The sequence below is a fragment of the Simochromis diagramma genome, unplaced genomic scaffold (assembly GCF_900408965.1).
Source record: "Simochromis diagramma unplaced genomic scaffold, fSimDia1.1 OVJJ01000705.1, whole genome shotgun sequence".
Lineage (NCBI taxonomy): Eukaryota > Metazoa > Chordata > Actinopteri > Cichliformes > Cichlidae > Simochromis > Simochromis diagramma.
This window is the reverse complement of record NW_024387448.1, coordinates 482,106-504,036: the sequence shown is the minus strand read 5'-3', so window position 1 is coordinate 504,036 and position 21,931 is coordinate 482,106. Positions and strand designations below refer to the sequence as shown.

The following is a 21,931-nucleotide window of genomic DNA, read 5'->3' as shown; positions in this document are numbered from 1 at the left end:
CTCCCCCTGTACACACACACACGCAGAGTGTGGGGTTAAAGGTCAGACTTCTACCTTAATGTCTCCTCCCATTATTTCCAGTCCAATTTCCAGGATATAAACAGTCCAACCTCTCCCACCCTCATGCACTATTCATAATAACCTTTCCATTGCCTGTTCTTTCACCACACACACACACACACACACTATTTATGTGTATGTGTGCACATATATATATATATATATATATATATATATATATATATATATATATATATATATATATATATATATGTATATATATGTATATATATATATCTATATATGTCATCTCTCTATCTATGTGTGGGTGTGTGTGTGTGTGTGTGTATATACACACACATATATTACACACACCCACACACACACACACACCCACACACACATCTATATATATATAATATATATATTTATATATCAATATATATATATATGTGTGTGTGTATATAATGTATGTATGTGTGTGTTCTTGGTGTGTTTGTGTGAATGTGTAATATTCTACTATCTATATCTATATATTATATATATATATAGGATATATATATATATTATATATATATATATATATATATATATATATATGACAGAGAGATCTGTGGGTGCAGTTATTGTTAACGAATTAGTCCAAGTAGCGGTGGGGAAGATCTTCGATCTGAATCCTTCAAACATGATGGGGAAGTGTGGCTGCAGAACATGAATGAATACAACTTGTGGCTTAAGCTGCCCTTTAACAAGGCACTGTTTGCATTACATTTCTGCAGCCCAGCAATGTAAGCTCAAGCAATGTGTGGAATGAGATGACTGTAAATGATTCAGTGAGTTTACAAAAACCCTTGAGGTCAATCAACTGAATGGAGATAAAGACAACGCCAAGGACAGGTGAAGCTTTCAGATATAACAAAATGAATGATAGTTAGCATTGGAGCTAAAATGCAGGTCCACCTGTGGTTTTTGCATTGATAACATACAATTTGCTCCAAGAATTGTGCAGTACAGCATGTTTATATCGAGACTGTAGTAGACAGTGACCCTGATAAGGGGGGTTCTCCAATGCAGTTTTCTTCCATGCTTCACAAGTTAGCATTTCAAGAGTATTTAGTCTTGCTCTACTTAGTTTTATGTAGTTTGCATGAAAAAAAATGCCAGATGTTATTTTTGATGACAAAAAGTGGAGAGCTTCTTCTGGAAAACTTCTGATGAACATCTGGTGAAATTGCAAACATTGGCGTGAGTGGGCGTTATATCTCTGGCGCCTCCATCAGTGTATTCCCAAGCTCACAATTTTTTTTTTTAGTTTTTTTGTTAAACAAAAGAAGCTCCAGTTTATTCTGATTTATAGTCTGCAAAAAAGTATACTCTTTACTCCTGAAACTAGAGATACTTTATGTTCAACCTGACTGCTATCTAAAGGCCCTTTCACACAGTGCACTGAGTTGCACTCATGGATGTTGAACTTTGATCGTGGTGTGGTGTTATGTCTATTTGCATGTCCAATAGAAAAAAATGACAAGGAGCGGGCAAATATAGTCCACCTGAAGACCATGAGCGGTCGCAAAAAACATGTCCTTGGTGAAGAAATTTGCTGCTAGCAGGCTACAGCTAGCTAACATAGTGGAAAGCTTAAAAATTCTGTTTATACTTATCAATGCATGTTCATTGGATGGAAGGAAAAGCTTTCCCATGAGATAGAAACGCTTCTCTGTTTGGTAAATTAGAAACTAGGATGCTGTTTGAAGTCTAATCTGTTTGCTAACATTTTAAACAGTACCATATGAGCTCTGTTATGGAGTATTTATAGTTTTTTCTGCCTTTTGAACCACACCAAGTTGCAGAGAAAAATGGAGGATGGATTCGGTATCCATTTATTCTGTAATCTAAGAAAACAATGCATGGGTATTGCTAGGCAGTTTTAATGCAGTGTTAAACTCTATGTTTGTTGTTGTATTTTAACTGAGATGCGACCTGTGTAGAAGAGTTTAACCCCTAAGAATATTCCAGCATTTGCAGCTTTAATACGAATTTGTTGTTGGTGCTGCTTAAGTAATCTACCATGGGGAAATGGCAGAGATAGTATTACAATACAAACTGGCAATGGACACAAATGCTATAAAATTTTCTCAAGGTTAATCATTCTGCGTTAATTTTTCAAGGGAACTATCTGTTGTACTCTGTACAGTAGGAATGCTCTAGCCGTAGGTGACGCACATATACTGAGATAGACACGCTCACACTGTAGCTGACTTCTTTGTATGTCCTGCTGTTGTGTATGAAAATAAAATTGCTGTATGCATAATAGGCAACCAGGCCCTTGGGTCTCTCTCGCTCTCTCCTTCTGTTTCAGCGTTATATTTTCTAACGAAAGCGGTTGTTACTTTTCATATCTTTACTACGCAGATATCCATAAATTGAAGCTGGAAAAATACATACCTAGCACCACTTACCATATGAATAGCCCCATATTTAGCATAAGTGATTCAAGTTAATGCAGTCTGGCACTCCATTAAATAGAAAGAGAATCTGATGCAATCTAAATTTCAAAGCTGCTCGCCTGCAATGTTCTGGCATCCTCTCCAATGACAAACTCTCCACACGTTCGCCTAGTTTAGCAGCAGCAGCAGCAGCAGCAAACCCACGTACTGCTGTCACCTTAGTCTGCATTGAAGTGCGTTGGGAGAGATCATAATTAAGTTGAGCACAAATGAACAGGCCGACAGTGGTTAATTCGAGCCTGAAAGTCGGAATTATCTCTGATTTCTAAGCTTTAGAGATGTGATCTTTCTGTTAAAGGAGCGTGTGTTAAAAGTGATGTATAAATAGTGCACTGTAAAAATTCTATAAATATTTATTGTCAGTCCCTTTGGGCATGTACATGAACAGTAGAATGGAACTGAGCAAAACATCAAATGCTCCAGACACAGTTTTCTCTCATTGTGCTCTTGCTGTAAGCAGCTTTACCTCACTTACTTTGCGAAATAAATCCTAAGTCTCTGTACTAAAAACAAAGGTTTTTGTTTCAGGGTCCATTTTGCTTTTATATCTAAAAAGAAGTTGAGTGTGTAACAAGCCATATTTGCACTTCGTGAACTTGGAAGGAGCTTATGAAGAGAGATTGAAGGCAGCGTGAGATAGCAGCACTCCATATGAAAAGAAAACAAAAGGCTGGCAACAAGGAACACATGCTGCAATGTTTTCCTGAGCCAAGGACGGCAACAAATCTAAAACGAAGATTTTAGAGAAGCATGTTGCTCGGTGAGCTTCACCGGCATTTCCTCCTGTGCGGCTCGAAAATGAAACGGGCACAAAGGAAGAAACAACATTTGGCGTCATTTTGCATGAAGTCATGCTTGTGATGTAATTCCACCTGTCTCACTTTCCAAACTTGTCTCAAGCCCACCTACGTGGAGCTGAACTAATACAGCCTGACATGATCCCCGTTGATATGTTCCGGTGTCCTAATCGGCCTCAGACATATGTCATTCAGGCTATGGATCATTAGCGTGCCCTCCAGGGGGAAACATATCATGCAGTTGAGTCGATGATGATTCAGAAATGAATACCTTCTCCGCGTTTTCTCTTCCCACTCTGTTCCCAGAGGTAGAAAAGGAAGACGGCTGCGGAACAAGCGTGGCGAGCGGGTGCGATGCTGTGGAGACAAAGGGAGGCATTTATCTGTATTTCCATATGTGTTTAACATTGGGAGATACTAAATCGTTCAGCCAAGAAGCCTTTAATAGATGAAGCATGTGCGCCTTATGCCTTAGTAGACCACGCTGTTTGCAGGCGAGGCATTTTGTCGTTGCACATTAAAAGTATTTTCCATATAAATTGGCTGGCGTACGGCGTGATAGATAAGCTCGAGAGCAAGAAAGGGACAGAACTGGGAGGGAGAGAAATCAGTGTCTGTGAACGAGCCGCGTTTTGTTGTCATATTGTTGCATTTGTGTTCACACGTTTCGATTTTTATTTCGACGCACTTGCTAACAAAGATGGAGAGGCGTTGCACGGTAATGGAGGAAGATTAAAAGCTGTTTAAAAGAGATTATTTGGGGAGTCTTTGCACCTTCATACCTGATCTGCTCTTTCCCCTTATGCCTCACATATAAGGACAAACACACACATGTTGTGAGATGGTTTCATTCAGATGCATTTGCTTTGGAATGCATTGTCTCAGTGCAAAGTGGGATCTCACACACAGACTTACATTTACTCACACAGAAAAACTCACACAACAGTCAAGGTTTCATTGGACATGGAAGCACACATCGCCTTTCTGCTTTCCATCTCGCCACAGGGCACAGCAGTGGGGTGTTGTACAAGCACGCATGTGTGTTTTTTAGTTTCATTCCCAAAGCTGGTTTGAAGACGAGCAGTCTTCATGAAAGAGTTATAGGTGAACTGCCATCCCTTAGTTTGAAATCCCAGACATACACACCTGCATGACATAAATCAAGCCAGTAAGGTTGATGCAAGCGGAAAGGTTTCCATCTGCGTCCACTGTTTCATACAAGCTACCTCTCCACAAATACAAATGCTTGACACCTATATGGGAAGCTAACACAGCTAATTGTGGAGCATCAGTTTACCTGAATCACTTGCAAACTTTTTCAAGAAAGTATACAGGGTGACCTCAATTTACCTGACATCTGAGCTTTGCACTGCAAACTCATTCAGTCACTTTGTTTAGCCTCTGCTTCTTCTGTTCAGTCAGAGTGTAGATCCACTCTGCTGCTTTTCTGTTCTGTTCAGGCAGTTTGCTGAATAGCAGATTTTGTTGGATGAATACAGCAGGCCATAAAAGTCATGCTCGGTGGCTGACTTAATTTTGTCCTGCTCTGCTTTTAGCTTCATTTAAACTTTACTGCAAAGGCGGAGAAGTTGGCTCTGTGAGAAGTCTGGATTTCTCTCCCAGATCACTGCTGAGGAGTGAGCTGACAGCAGATGGATGGACAGATTGTTATTGATGTGAATAGAATATGCTCTGCTGGTCAGCTGTTAAAAACCACAGCTGAAACCCAGAGGTTTTGCATGTGTGTGTGTGTGTGTGTGTGTGTGTGTGTGTGTGTGTGTGTGTGTGTGTGTGTAAGTGCGTGTTTCCCTCAGATGGTCTCTTTTTTCATCACAGACTTTTCAAACGTACTTCTTTTGCGACACATTCAGATACAAACAATTCACGCTTCATAGTCCTTTTATACTTTTCCAATTAAGATAAATATAAAACGCTTTCCTTCATGCATTCTGCTAAAACAGTCCATTCTCTGTGTTAATTTACGAACCATCTTATCTTGTTTACATTATAGTCATTTCACACTTCACAATGTAAGAGAAAGTCTGGTTGCAGTAGTTTGTAAGCGTGATCTGTCCTGTGGTATGATTATTTTTTAAATCGTGGATTACACTCTTGATTGAATTTTTCAATTAACTAACAGACAGTTGAGTCTACAAAATGTGAACTTTTGAAAAATGTCAACATAAGATCTCCAGCGTATAAATATAATTCAGTAGGTGGAATCACACTGTAGTAATGTGGCCCTTTCTTCAAAGAAATTATCATGAGCAAGCTATATTAGGGCTTTAAAGAGTTCTCAGTAACGCGCCCAGAACGCTTTAACATCTGGTGTAACTCAAGCGTGCTGGAAAGTACACTACTGTGACAAAGATGAAACATTTCCATAAATCTGGCCTTATTGATAAATTGAAATTTTGATTCGGCTCTACAAGCTGCTCTATAACTGTTCTGAGGATATGTGAAGGAATTGTGCACCCTGGTGCCCGTGGCCGTTTAAATTGATTTACAAGGCTTGCTTTGCAATTCCAATTGCAGTTTACTCATGATTCACACACCTTGCCTTGTATCTTCCACTGTTTGACTCTCACTGTGAGTCATGGCTGAACACGTGCAGCGTGTACAGAACTCACACAGAGAAACACACAGTCGACTGTACACACTGGTCTACTGCCAAAATCCTTTCAAAATAAATATAACCAGTCCACACAATGAATTGTTAGGAATAAATATGTTGGAAATGGTAGCCGATAAACTATTTTAATTGTGACATTTGGACTCAGCAGACTTAAATTCATGAGAAAGCTGAAGTTTTAAACAAGTATCTTAAGCTAGCATTTTCTCCAAACGTAAGCAGGGGCGACTCTTCTGGTTGTAGAGAGCCAATTGCATTTCGTTGCCCTGTACCTGTGCATGTGCAATGACAATAAAGTTGAATTCTATTCTATTCTATTCTATTCTATTCAATATAATATAATAGAAGTCTGTGTAAAAGTGATTGTACTGCTCAGCTGATTTACTCCATCTCCACGACAAATACTTAAAACTTTATGAACTCAACAGGTCACGTATAGTCTTACACACTACAATGTAACATTCAACAAAGCCTTAAGGTGGACCTGCGTTGTGATTGACAAGTCGCTACCTGTCCCGTGCTTTCTCAGTCACTTCCACCCCTTGCTAATCACGTCCCATTTCAAATGCGCTCAGCAAGATAGCAACTGCCCCAATGCTCAGCGTGAGGCTACAAGATGGGACCTCGCTAATCAATAGGTGAAGTCGTTGCACACACACTGGTCTTTTGTGTGCAGCTGAAGTGGAAACAGCACACACAGACATACACAATCAGAGCAACCTTGTGTCAGTGATATTTTCCAGGGTCCTCTGTGCTTTTGCACACTTTAACCATCTGTCGCTTGCTTTCTCTCGCTGAGAAGGCTTTCCACAGACACAAGAGTAATACAGTCAAACTAGCCATCTGAGCCAGAGCAAGAGAGGGAAGGCGATTAAAAGGTGGCAGGGAAAGAAAAAAACAAGTGTTTAAAAAAAAAAAAGATGGATAAGTATGTGTTTGTGTACAAGAGACAAAAAAAACCTCTAGGCAGTGGAACTGTGCATAAAAATACAAACATATACAAAGATGCCTATGCAAAATCCCACCCATTAATGATTTCCAACAGGAACAAAACTCGTGTTTGGAGTTAATCTCAGAACAATGGGTACATTTTCAAATGGGTGTTGATTTCCCCACCAAGTATTGATGTTAGTGATTTGTAAAACTGCCCTCAGGCTTTACTGAACAAAAGCTATGAGGGCAGACTTAGGTCTACAGTTCATTTTCATATTATGTGCACAAAATACACATTTAGTAACTGTTGCAATACAAGTTTCACAAAAGTTGTCTTTAGGGCTGAAACTAGTGTTTCTTTCCATGTGTGATGCAATCACTCACTTGAGATGGATGGCTTATAAAGTGAAGCCAACACAAAAGTGGTTTCCAGATAGCAATATTTGTATTTTCAGAAAGACTTTGGGTCCTACTGAAATCTTTGGGAAAGCATCCATTGGCCCCACTAAAAGCACTTTTCTCAGGAGATCTTGGGATTAGTAACTTAGATTCTTATTACATGAAACATCAAGTCCATTTTGTACATTTTGGTAATTTCTGAGTGTCAGAAAGGAAGATTGTCATTGCATTGCATAGGCAATTAGTTTCACGGTCAGATCCGTCCTATGCTCGTCACATCCAGTTTCAAAACAGCAAAATGGCGAAAATGCTGCGCTTTGTAGCAGAAATCAAAAACCATTGGGTGGTGCCACAGTGACCGTGCCCATTTTTTAAAATACTTTGATAACAATACTAATAAGTGAGTGACGTTTTACCTTTTGTGCATCCATTGATCGAAAATTCAAATTTTCTTTGGCATTTGGTGAGCTCCAGTTGAATGTGACATATTCTATAAAATTACTAAGCAGTCAGTCTCATCTGTAATGGCTCTATGTTTAATTTTCACACAAACAAGTGAAAAAAACTAATCACTTACCAAAAAAAGTTATAGAAAAGCAGAAATATATAAAAAAAAATACCTCACAAAGATCAAGTCTAAAGTGACATTTAACACCATCTATGTGTATGTAACTGCGATGAGTCTCATGGGTACCTGCATGGATACACATGCAGTGTATACGAGGCGATACCACCAGTCACCAGAACCTCGCTTTACATGCCCAATAAAGCTAAATGTGTTGGAAATAGAAACCCTCGTTTAACCAAGGGACCCCACATAATTCTGCACAATTTAGAGCCCTTCAGCATTTCCCCTGCTGAAGTGTCATTGAGCAAAATCCTTTTAATTCGAGGCTGTGGCTTAAGCAAAGAGTTGTGCACTATCACCTAGTTATCACATTACTGAAGCTGTGATTCAGAGTTAACCTTGTGCAGCATGGATTTAAAAGAAAGACTGCACACAGACCTTTATCTCCCAGATTATATTAAATCTGCTTGTATTAAATGAGTGTATTTGTCCAGATATACATATATTGGTTTTCCTGCATGAATAGGTGTAGCAGCGGTCTTAGCGTTTGAGCATCTGCTTGACTGAAATGTCCTTTAAGCAGACGTGAAAGCCCTACCAGCTGCTGTCCAGTCACTCAGTTTGGCCTCTGATGTCACAGAAGAGGGATGAACTAAAACAAAAGGCATCAATCAGACTTCACTGGTTTGTTAAAGATGGGATCAGTGAACTATCAGTCACCATGCACACAACACATGTGAACACGCGCACACACCCAGTGCTGCTATTTTTTAATATTATCATTACAGAAAGTCTTCCATTCTCTGGTTTTAGGACACCTCAGAGGCAGCTTGATGGTTTCTGCTTGTTTTGTTTGCTCATATATTGCAAGAAAGGAAATATGAATTTGCATAATGAAGTTGTTTTACGAGTAAATGCTGATTCATTATTGCCATACTTTGACTGGTTCTGTATATGCAATGGATACCCAAAACATTTCTGCAAATGCAACTTTTAACTGGATGAATTAAGGATGTAATAATAAAAAAAAAGCTACTGTGAAACAAATTCTCCAAAGCCTCGACACGGTGTCTGCCCCCCCCCCCCGGAGTCATCCACTGCTAGTGAATGCATATTTGTGTGTGTGCAAGAAGGGGCAGGTTGTTTAAAAATGTTTCCTTATGGAGAAAATATGCAGCACTGTGTGAGTGGAATGTGGTGTAATTTAGTCAGTGCATCCACAGCCATGCCAAGCCACATTGAGAAACATACGAGAAAGCAGGAAAGGAACGATATGAATGTGTTTACGGTTACGATAGCAATTACCTGGTTGTCCGGGCTACCAAATTGGACCACTGTCAACCATTCTGTTTGGCTTCTTTGGTGCCGTTGACAACCAATTTTCTGATACCGAAGAATGTATCCTTTGCCTTTTGGGTGGAATCTTTGTCCTGGTGAATGAGGAGCACTGTTAATGAAGGGCGGAGGAAACTTTAGTGGGAAAGCTAGGTGACAGTTCCAGATTCCAGTTATACGCTGTGGTGTAATGTTCCTATTTTGCATATACTAAAACTGTTAAATTGTTTTACTGTGAATACAGTAAAATACATAAAGCAAGAGCTCAACTTTGAGTTTGAGCCCACTGTAGTGAGAACAGCTGTGAGAGGCTTGTATACAGTAGCAATATTTCATCAGACTCAGTTTTACTTTATAACCTTGTTCAGTAGGAATGCAGTGTAAAACTTGAACACAAACCTGTAGTCTTTAAATCATTTAAGGCAGATATTTAATTAAAAACTGTTCAGAGAAAACACGCTAAATATTTAAAGTAAGAAATATTATTGCTCTTTAAATATGTGCTTATTTTGAATTCGATTGCAGAAACATCTTTCGAAAAAATTGGAACAGCAGCAACAGAACAGTGAAAAGTTGGGGAAAGCTCCTAAAAGCACAGCAGGGCATTTGGAAACCAATTAAGCTGGTTAGTAACATGACTGGATATAAAAAGAGCATCCCAGAGAGGTTGAGTGTGCCTTTTACCGCTCTGTAAAATTTCTAGAATTGCAGATATTGTAGGGATTTAATTGTTTGTGAAATATCATCAAGAGGTTTGCAGAAATTTGTTTTTGAGGGAGACAGAGGTAAAAAAAATCAAATTAAACTATAAAATATTGAATCGCTATGGGCTTCCCAGGCAGTACTCCGTTTGATTTTGCAGCACGATACGCTGCCTTTCAGATTACTTGCTGTTCAGAAAGGCCATTCTTAGTTTAGCAAAAAATGCCAAACCACATACTCTAAGTTTAACAGCAGCATAGCTCCGTTTTTTAAAGAGTAGAGGTGCTCAGCTGGCTTCTCTGACACATTATGAAATGAAAACTACAACACAGCCAAAAACATTTGAGCCACAGAAATTCTGTATTAATCAACAGTAGGAACTTTTCTACTTTCAGAACTACAACAGCTGGTCTCCTTCTTCTCTCAGACGCTTTTATGAAGTGCTGTTATAAAAAGAGCTGATTTCACCCAGTAGACATCTGTCCAGGGTTTTTTGAAATGTCTTGCTTCAAAATGAGCTACCTTTTTTTTGTCTTAATAAACATAAACATTTTGCATTTTTGATTGATGGTTTGCTAATAGTTGTGCTGTTTTCAGGGCTGTATAGCGGACGTATTTCAAGCATTTGTTTCAATTTCCTGTTCTTAGCTGACAGTGATCAAGGGTGTGATCTTCTGCTGTTGTGTTGTGTATTCAGAGATGCTCTTCTGCATACTTTGTTAGTAGCTTGTGGTTATTTGAGTTACTTACGCTTCCCTATCAGCTCGAAGCAGTCTGAGGAGAGCTATCCCTCACTGGAAATATTCTCTTTTTCACACCATTCTCTGGAAATCCTAGACATGGTTGCTGTGGGAAAATCCCAGTAGAACCACAGTTTCTGAAAAAGAAAGACCAGCCGGTCTAGCACCAACAACACATTGTGTTCAGTCACCTTTCTTCTTGATTCTGATGTCAAGTTTGACATTCAGCAGGTCATCTTGAGCAGAAATTGAGTGAGCCTTTAATTAAGTGCGCTGATTTGCTGCCATGTGATTGACTGATTAGATATTTGCATTAATGAGCAGTTGAAGTTCTGTATCTAACATAGTGTTGAGTTGCTGTCTATTTACTAGAGTATGATGAGTAGTTTTAATAAAAACATTAATATTATATCATAAAAATTTAATATGGAGACGATTCTAGGCAAATTTGAGTTCCCGCTGGGAATCTTCATTTTCATGTAGGTATTGCCTTACACTTCTTTTTATTTGCATACATAAAGATGAAATTGCCGCTTTACAGCACCCGGCTTTGTTTGTGAGCCTTAACACATACGTGTGAATCTGTTTACTGTAAGTGCCTGCAGGTGACTGCATGCACGTGCTTCTAGGTGCAGCCACTTGTGGGTTCACGCGCACAGCTGTTACTTAGTCGAGCTACAGTGGTGTGGGTCAGGATGGGCTAAGTGTTCCAAAGAGAGAAAATGAAGACAAATGAACAGAGATGAGCTAAACACTCTTCTAGTCAGCACCATATTACTTATCACCGTTCCACCTTCTCCTCCTTCCATTTCTCTCCTTTCTCCCTCTCCCTGGGAAGTATTACAAAGCTGCACAGAAAGACTCCCGGCACGGTAATGAAAAGCGCAAAAGCGTGGCACTTTTTGTGCTACTTTCGCGTCACTGGCAATTAATTCCACAGCGGTGCCCGGCGGGGGCCTTTGGTGCTATAATACTAACGCTAAAGCCAGTAGTGCATGAACGCTGCCTATAAATTTGAATCTACGCCAGCCACTTTTTTCCCTCTCTAACCCTTACTTTACCTATCCTCTCTAAGTGAGGCAGTGTACATTGTGTGAGCTTATGGCCACAGTGGCACCGCAGAGAAAAACCTCCGGTTGATGGATAGGCAGTTAACTCCACACTTTCGTTCTCTGAAAATCTGAAACACAATCATATGCTACATTCACCTTTCAGGACTATTAACAGGAAACGGCCCTGACAGAAGTGTGTGATGTTTTATTCTACCTGTCGGACTGCTTTGGACATTGTGGCTCCATTAAAATCCAGACTGCCTAAAACTAAATCTGAGCCCTGGCTGAACGACTTGACCCGAGCTGTCAGACGCGATTGCCGTCGAGCTGAGCGCAAGTGGAAAAAGGACAAACTACAAGTGTCATTCCAGATGCTGAAGGACTGTTGGCGTCAATATCAAAGAACTGTAAAAGATGCCAAAAGAAAACACTTATCTGACATTATTTTGTCAAACTGCCACAACCCACGTGTTTTATTTAATACTATTAACTCTGTTCTTAATGCACCATATACTGACTGTATTGAGCCCTCAACAGAAGCCTGTGAAAATTTTTTACACTTTTTTATCGAGAAGGTCTCCTCCACAAGGGCTCAAATCTCTTCTCATGCTCACGACCTCTCAGTCTCTGCTTCCTGCTCTGCTGTCTTTGACAGGTTTGAGCCTGTGACTCTGTCCTTTTTAAATGAGACTGTTGGTCATCTTAAGCCTGCTGGGTCTCCAAATGATGCTGTCCCTCCTCGACTTTTAAAAGAGGTGTTACCTACAGTTGGTCCTTTGGTGCTTGAGCTGGTAAACCATAGTCTGATGTCAGGTGTTGTCCCTAAAGATTTTAAACATGCAGTAGTCAAACCCCTGATTAAAAATCCTGCTCTTGATCCTATGGTTCTTGCAAATTACAGGCCTATCTCCAAACTACCTTTTCTTTCCAAAATTCTTGAAAAGGTAGTTTACAACAAAATAATGGCCTTCCTGGAAAAGCAAAATGTTTTAGAGGTTTTCCAATCTGGTTTTAAACCCTTTCATAGCACTGAATCAGCCCTTTTAAAAGTTTTTAATGACATATTTTTAGCGACTGATGCTGGGGACTGTGTTGTTCTTGTGCTTTTAGATTTGACAGCTGCGTTTGATACCGTGGATCATGCCATTTTATTCTCTCGTTTGGAGCACTGGGTGGGCATTAGGGGCACTGCACTGGAGTGGTTTAGGTCCTATTTGACGGGGCGAACTTTTTGTGTCAGCCTTGGTGACTATGCGTCGTCCTCCGCTCCCCTCTTGTGTGGTGTCCCACAGGGCTCAGTTCTAGGCCCCCTCCTCTTCTCTTTATATCTGCTTCCTCTTGGTTCTGTACTGAGAAAGCACGGCATTGCTTTCCACTTTTATGCTGATGACTGTCAGATCTATGTCCCTCTAAAGAAAAAAGGCAGATACCTTACACAGCCATTACTTCAGTGTCTCGATGATATTAAGGCTTGGATGTCTGCTAACTTCTTAAAATTCAATGATAAAAAGACAGAGGTGATGGTTTTTGGTAGCTCCACTGAGACCCCCAATGTGTATGTAGATTCCCTGGCACAGTATGTTAAGCCAACTGTCACAAACCTGGGGGTCAAAGTGGACTGTGATCTAAAGTTTGATAATCAAATTAAGGCAGTGGTAAAATCTAGCTTCTTTCACCTCAGGCAGCTGGCAAAAATAAAACCAATTCTTTCACGGCAGCACTTTGAGACAGTGATCCACGCCTTTGTTAGCACTCGGCTGGATTACTGTAATGCACTTTATATAGGGGTCAGTGCATTATATATTAGTCACCTACAGAGGGTGCAAAATGCCGCAGCTCGTCTTTTAACTGGCACTCGAAAGTTTGAGCACATTTCCCCTGTTTTAGCTTCACTTCACTGGCTGCCCATTTCTTTTAGGATTCATTTTAAAATTCTTTTATTTACTTTTAAAGCTCTCCATGGCCTCGCCCCATCTTATCTCTCTGAGCTGCTACAGCCTTATACACCCACCCGCTCTCTCAGGTCAGCTGATCAGCTGCTCCTGAAGATACCCAGGACTGGGCGTAAACTTAGAGGAGATCGTGCTTTTGCTGTAGCAGCTCCCAAACTGTGGAATGAGCTTCCTTTAGAGATTAGACAGGCCACTTCTTTACCTGTTTTTAAGTCACTCTTGAAAACCCACCTCTTTACTTTGGCCTTTGACACCAGTGAGACTGTTGGTTTTTTCTTTTATTTTTAATTTTATTTTAGTTGTTTTTAGGTGACTCGATTGCTGTTTTATCTTGTTTTGTTTTAACATAGGCTGTTTTAATTTTAATTTTCTGTCTATGTGATTTATTTATTTAATTTGCTGTTTAACTTACTTTCTGTACAGCACTTTGTTCCTGTGCTGGGTATTTTAAAGTGCTTTATAAATAAAATTGGATTGGATTGGATTGGATTGTGTTTGTTAGCTTTTGGAATCATAGATGGTGACCCAGTTTCAAATGACCCGGACTGCTCCGACAAACTTTCAGTTTCTCTTCCGACCGTGGTACAAGAAGCAATTAAGCCTAGAATGCCCAACCCCCTTTGGCTGGGAGGGATACCGGTGAAAAAAGAGGAGGAGGAGAGAGGAAAATGAAGTGATTTGCGGCCTTATTGATCCGCAGGTCAGAGTTATTGATCAGACTGGGGAGAGATTGAGAGATGTGAGGAGGAGATGCAATGAGAGATGTGGATAGGAATGATGTAGTCTTTGTTTAGGTGGGAGAGCATCGAGAAGCTGTTGATTGACCAGAGGGCCATGGTGGTTCGGCTGGTCTAAGAGCTTTTTTCATGATTGGACAAGCGCATCGGTCAATATTTCCTGTGTGAGCGTTTCAGCTCGGGACCTTAAAAATATTATTTTACATTCTTTAGGGACAGATAATGTCCTTTACCTCCCGGATCTCAAATGCGCTTCTAAATGAAGACTTCAGGAAGGATTCCCTTTCATTTTTCCACTTTTTTTTTCCCATATGGTGGCTCTTAATAGCAACTGGCAAATGGCTAATTGGCTCAGTTTCCTGCTTTCAACACAGTTCCATACAGTCTTGCCTAAAAAATGTTTATTTCTTCTCCAACTATCCCAAATTCCTTCCAGTGACAATGGCAATGAGTCTATGAGCACCTCTTTGTGATCAGGCATAGCAATGAGGAGCATATGGAGAGAGGCCGCCTCCCTTTTATCCAGTGCAGACCAGCTCAGCACTTGAGAGCTGCCGCTTCCTGGCTCTCCTTCCAAGCTCTCCCCAGGTTGTCTCTGAGTCTCATCCTGCTGCCATCTGCCACTGACTTGGGCTCCCTCCAGAAAATCTGTAAAAAAATAAATAAAATGGAGCACCCTCTCTTCTCCGTAGCGGGAACCAGCTTAAAGGCCCAGTTTTCTCTCCTGCACTTTACTGTAAATGAAGCTGCCGGTGGCTTGATTGCCTCTGGCAAGAGCGACCAGTAACATTGAATTCTGGCCATATAGGGGGGAAAAAAGTAGTGGTATGATTCAATACTTCAAAGAAGTGACTTGAAATGGTCACATGTTCAAACCGCCAAATGCCAAAATCCTTCAGCTAACATTCAGCAAGTAATTTAAGGTTATATTTTGCTGGAAAATGAATGTTTGACAAAAGGAAAAAAAATCCCACTCTCCTTGCTTTTATTATATTCCCTGTGATCGCAAAATAACTTTGGTGATTTCAAATAGTTCATTTTCTGTTAATTTGAAGTGAAAAACACAATTTCCTTTTATTACCAGTGCAGGTATTGAGGGAAATGCAGGAAATCAGGTAGTAATCATGCATGCAAGCAGTATTTGAAAGCAGCCTTGAATGTGATTTCCAAGTAACATTTTTCCCCCATAGCACATAAATAATGAAACGGTCTTTTGTTTCTGTGGCTCTTTGCTGTTATTCCCCATTTGGAGCACATTAAATGTGACCACCTATAGCTTTGTTACTGAAAATGGATTAAGGTATGTCACTTTTTAATGCTTAATAGCCCATCATGTTTGCATGAAATATGCTCAGCTTTTGGGTTGCGGAGACCTAAATACCTTGGAAAAATGTAGCACAATCTGTCTTCTCTGCCTTCAGTCTGCCAGAGATGTGCATGCTGGGTAACAGTAAACAACCCAATAAGGCACTGTTACTAAACAGAAAGCATGACACCAAAAATAAAGGCTTAAAGGGAGCGGATGGTAGCAAAGCAGGTACTGTTTCAACCACACAGAAGATTAATATTAGACAGTTCCACAAAACCCCGAGCGAGGTTCAGTGTCAGTCAGCGTAATAAACAGCATTGGACAAGAAGAAAACTTTTTCACTCACTTTCAGCTTCGCCACATGAAGGAAAACACTGTTTGTGGAATTGTCCCATGTGAGCAGAAATCCTAGGCATTATGTGATGCAGAGCATAAAGCCTGATATTGATTTGTAGTTTGTGTGCAATCGTCTTCTACTAGATTAAAATACCAACATATTGAATCTAACACGGAGGGCAAAGTTAACCTGTGCACTTACATGTTTTTCACACACTTTGGTTTTGTTTACAGACGTGCAAAACGCCAGAACGGTGGGAACCAAAGGCTATATTAAGTTATGATGGCCAGCATCCACATAATGCTTGGACCCTTCTGCTTTTTATTCACAGAGAAAACAAATAAATCACACTAATTCATCTCAGTCGGTTGCATTGCTGTGAGGAAGAAGAGCTCACTGGTTGTTTTAGGCAGCCTGACAGCTTTTAGTTAGGCACAGCACTCTACAGCATGATACTCTTGTTCTGGCCTTTGGTCGTGTGAAAAGCTCAAAATCTGTACTCTACCTCTCATCGCGGCCGCATCCTGGGTAAAACTTTGAGGTAATTGTATCTTCTAAATTGTGCTAAGCCAATCCTAATTTTTGGCAATGTGACCTTTAGGATGAGCTGCTCTCGCTTTGCTAATCAGATGCAGAGCTTGGGCTATGACTTGAAAAGTTGTCACTGCTGCCCAGTTTTCTCCAGGACACTTGGAGTGGGTGTGTAGTGCAAATGTGTCTGAAACCCCATGCTGCGGCAACAGTGACAGCGTTGGCTCCTCGTGCACACGACTTTCCTTTTTAATGTATGAAGCGAGACCAAGTGCATCGCTGATGAAACACTGAATGACAGTGATGAGCGATGGAATGAAAGAGAGTGGAGCGTGTGAACAAGAGAGAGAAAGACAGGCGCGGAGGAGGTTAGGCGAGCACATCTGCATGGATGTGAGTCGCCCCTCGAATGACTACATGCAATTAGCGAGCATAAAAAAAAAAGTGCTCTTTGTGGACGTAACATGAAAAGCAAGTGTCTTTCAAAAGAGAGTCCAGTATAGGTGTCTGGGAGGTGACGGTGAGCTGGGGTGACGAGCTCTGAGACGTGAACAAAAGAGGTCTCCTCTCCTCATAATATTGGCTTAGCTGAATAATTGAATTGAGGGGTTCGCTGGCAGCCATTCTGGTTTTCTTCATGTATATTGCAGACTGGCTGTAATCTGTTCTCAGGGAGCATCTCTGCCTGCTGCTGCTGCTGAGTTTGTGGAGAAGATGTGAGGTGACAGAATAGGGCTCTGTCACCAGCACCTCCATTATTGATATAGTGGAAGAAAGCTCGGAGAGAGAATTTGAAAATCTGGAACAGTGTGACGGGGAAAAAGTTTGTTCGTGCCAACACGCGGCTTGTTTCCTTTCCCCATGTGACTCATTAAATAGAACAAGACAGCTGATGGGATGTAGAGTTGCATTTCCTGTGAAGCACCTTGGGTTGAGCAAAGCACGATCATTGCTAGCAGGGGTAAGGTGTCCTCTCTGTCTCCTAAGATAAGGAGGGAATGATTGGACCAGTTCACTATGAGAAGCACTACTAAAGTCATTGCTGTCTTAGTAATTTATGCACTTTTTTATGCTCCAGTCGGCGGTTCAAAAGAATAGCAGTGTCAGTTTTTCTCCCATCTGCCCAACAGTTTGATCAGGAAAACACAAACCACCTTGCAACACAATTAGCTTATCTTAGCTGCCACTTTACTACATTCAATCCCCTATTTTGCTGTTTTCAGGATGTATGGCTTATACAGGTGCAACATGAGTTGAAGGCTTTTGCTGTTTAATTCTCATTACATTGTTCTCTCTACTTTAGTCCCCACCGTCTTTTCCCGTTCTTGTCCCTGCCTGATCAAGACAAACAACCGAGTGATTTTCCTCATTTACCCTTCATGTATTTTTCTCCCACAACAAGCGTGATTAGGCAGATGTTCGAAGCTGTCAAGAGCTGTCATATTTCAGGGCTGATTTATGAAGAAGCAGCACCTGTTATATTCTGAGACCTAAAGGATAGCGTGAATAAAACAACAAAAAGTGGAAAAGACTGATCATTTTTGAAAGATTTGGCCACTGGCCATTTGGGTATGTTGATGGTGATGAATGTCATGATTTTTCAAATCCTAAATTGCATGTGTAGTGCTCTGCATGACGATAAACACGACCAGCTGTTGGTGAGATGTTTAAGTGACCCGTAACTAATCATTAACCCTTGTTGAGCTCCGTATTGATTCATACTTTTGTGCAGGAAAGCACAGTCTCCTTGGCTAAATCTATAGATTCCCAATAAATCACATTGTGCACAATCCATAATGAATAGGCTTTGTATTAGGGCTGTTGGATTGCAGGCTGATTGTGCTTCCACGCCATACACAGCTCTGGGGTTGGTTCTGAAACATATTTTGAAAGCTCTCTCAACAAGGTCTCAGTCTAATTGCTTTGGCAATCATTGGCTCTCATATGGCCAAACAAAGTGAACAAAACAGAGAACTGCTCCAGGGTTTGAAATAACTTCTCACACCCAAGTAGGTGTGAAAAATCCATTTGCTCTATAGTTTGAATGCCAAAAAAACTGAACAGAAAAACACTGAGGTGATGCCAGTGAATGCAAAGTTAATTGCAGGAGAGAAATCTTACGAGATGGATAATATTATGACATTTGTTTAGCATAAGTAAGGTTTTGGGATTAATATCAACAACCCTGTCATGTCGAGTCTTCTATAAACAACCAAAAGATGATCTAAGGTCAGTGAACACAAGTTATCTAAAGTTATCTCGCTGTCTAATGGGGCTGAAAAGTTACACTAATGTAGTACTGCCAACACCTGCAGTTCCTCTAAATTGTGTCTCGAGGCTGATTCCAAAAGTAAATCAGTGCCCATAGACTCATCTGTTAAGATGTGATGAAAGAGCATTTTAAATTAAAAAATATAGTTTCTTTAGCTGCTTCTCCCCATCATGACAAATGTAGGTGAGTTTATAACTCATTCATTTAGACATGTAAATGCTTAACTTTAAGTATGTGTCCACTTTGAATAACAGATGTGCAGACACTGGCAGCTGTAGGCTGCTAGGCCTCGCTAATCGGTGAAGTGGAGCTCATGATTGTGTTTACGTCATTGGTGCCTTTTTAAACTACATTTAAAAAAAAGACTACTCTGACAAATAATTTGGTCTGCTATGAGGTATTATAGAAACATTTGCTTCAATTTGGTGAGTGAAAATTTAGTATTTTATTAATATGCTCCTTAGCACTAATGCACTTTGCTAACGAAGCTTAGTAGCCTTAGCAGATGACTTAGCGCTTCCCCGTTTCTTGTGCTCCCTTAACAACAGGGCAGCAGCCAAAATGTTGCGGTCCAAAATCACACACATAAAACATTTTGTGCACAAACCCCCTTTCTTAGGTTCACACACAGATAAATGTTTTAGTTAAAATTTAGTTACAATTGTGAGGCATCACAAAAGCTTTAAATACTTCACCCCACTTTCTGTCTCCAGCTATAAAGCTGCTGGCAAGCTTACAGTGAAACTGAACTTTCCACAAACTAAAAAACCCTTTTGTGTGTGCTCACTGTAGCTTTTGTATGGTTTGTTTATGCCAGTGGGACATCATTAAAATTAAAAAAGTAACCATAGCCAAGGGAGGCTAGAAATAGCATTGACAAAATCTCAGAACACTACTGTAACAACAGTAGTAGTCGAGGTGACTGAGCAACAAAGCTAGCGGGGAAAATGAGTGACTCTTAGAGATTGTTTGATTACTTTTAAAAATGCAGATCTCCTCTAACGAGTGAAGGTGCCATATATTCAAATTTTGACCTACTGATTTTTACCAGAGATACAAATAAGAGCAACGAACACAGCTAACAGTGCTGTTTTATAGACACAGAAGTTCAGAGCTTTCTTTTATTCCCTTTTTCTAATAAAAACCAAGAGGAAATGAAGTTAAAGCATTAATTATGCATGTTGCCGCCTTCAGATTATTTGCAGCAGGTGAGGGTTTGTTTTTTAGACTTACAGGACTGCAGGTTTCTCATGTAGAAGATGGGAGGGAATCACATTGTAGTGGTTTTCCATCTGCCTCTCATATTTCTCTTTAACCTCCCTACCCTTCTGTTTCTTCATCTCATACAGTATTTCTTCTAATAAAACCTGTCCCTCCCTCCCCTCAGCCCCTACCTCCTCTGTCTTCAGTTTTATCTCTCATTTTCTGGCACGCCTTGGTCTGTGGAGTTTGGTAAATAAGTTCATCCTGCATGTTAGCCAGGTCATGGCCCAGGCGCTCAGCTATGCGAGCCTGTGTGTTGCATTCAGGAAGCAGGAGGAGAAGGAAATTGATTGCCCCTTTTATGTGAGAGAAGGAGAAAATACTGTACTGTACCAGCCATCGCACACACACACGCACACACCCCGCACACAAAGACATACTCACACACTCAAAACCCTCCATCTTCAAGCAGAGAACTGCAGCCAAAGGCGAGGAGAAAATGCAGTAAACGAATAGCTCTTTACAGTTTTTCTTTTCTTCAGTTTGTTCATTGTGCTGTTGCCCTGATAAGAACAGCACTGGAAAAGCAGAACATGAGAAAAAGTTTTTTTTTCTTTCTGAAAATCCTTTGAAAGTGTCTCCTTTCTTTCCCTCCTTCGCCCCTTTTTCTCTCTTCTCATTTAACTGGTTTAAAGAAGCAATTTCTCATATTGAGCTGGTGAGGTGGGGTGTTCCATTGTGACCAGGCGTTTTCTTCATTCACGCTGGGTGTTGTAAGATTGCAGCGAGATCGATAATTGACTCCATTGGTCCCCGAGGATCGCTAACCAGAGATCAATAGAAGCAGTGTAGGGTTTTTACCCCCAGATATTTTACAGCTGCCGGCCACCTTTATGTTTCTTCATGTTTCTATTCTGCAATGACACTTTGGGACTCTAGGCTCTGTATAGCGTCAGGTGCAGAGAAGGAAACTATTAACAAATACTCCACCCATCTATTGCTTTTTCCCCCAGACCTATGCAAAGCACCTATAGCCTCAGAGCTGCACGCAGCCAGCACGAGAATTTGATTTTCAAAATTAGATTTTCACCCCAGAGCATCGATTTGGAGAGGAGTGATGTGTAATTAGTGCAGTGAGACCTAACAGTTATTTTTAAAAAGCACTGCAGGGAATTTGATACAGAGGCAGCTTGACGTGCGTGCGCATGTGTGTATTTGTGCATATGTAAACCACCTGTGTGCATGACGGAAAGTTTCCAGTAAAACCTGATGAGAGAAGCCGCTTTGTGCTGATTGCATCACTAGCTGTTGCCATAGCAACCTGTCCCCTCACTGCAAAGGTCTTCTGGTACAGCTACACGGATAGAGAGGCTAAAGCCCTCTTACCGAGGTGAGGAGAGATAAGGAGACAGAGGGAAAGAGGGGACTGTTAAAAGCCGCCCGGGCAGGGAGCACATCTGTATTACTTAGTGTCAGCTGAAAAGAAAGGGTCCCTTTATTAAGAAGTAAGTGGAAGATGTCCCCTAGGAGTGCTAGAGGGTAATGAATTTAGAGTCATTCAACATTAATGTGATGTCGCTTCGATGCCACTGAGCTGTATCTCCCTCCATCAACTTTCCGTTCCTGATTTTCTGACAGTCACTAGGTCATTAGTCAATGCCGAAGCCGCCGTGTGCAGATTTAATCTGATCACCATACGACTGGCTTCACCTGAGCGGGGTATCCAGCACTTTTGCCATTTGTGCATCACTGGCCTCAACAGTCCCGGTTATCCAGCCGCTATTCTTGTCACCCATGTAAAGTTCAGTATTGTTAATTATTCATGCACACCTTCCTTTACCTTCCCTCTCACTTGCTTCTTTCCTCTCTCGCTGAAACAGACCAGACTGCTGTAAAATAATTCAAAAGTATGACAGACCGAGCCA

General features: G+C 40.8%; 1 protein-coding gene and 1 long non-coding RNA gene across 9 annotated transcripts in view; both read left to right on the top strand.

Annotated features, from left to right (window-relative positions):
- The window catches only part of agrn (agrin), a 259,725-nt gene that overhangs the window by 116,880 nt on the left and 120,914 nt on the right, over positions 1–21,931 (top strand). The window lies entirely within an intron of this gene.
- LOC120722620 lies at positions 656–20,841 on the top strand. The gene is made up of 2 exons (XR_005693549.1): positions 656–11,867; positions 14,120–20,841. It is a non-coding gene; the product is annotated as an uncharacterized LOC120722620 (long non-coding RNA).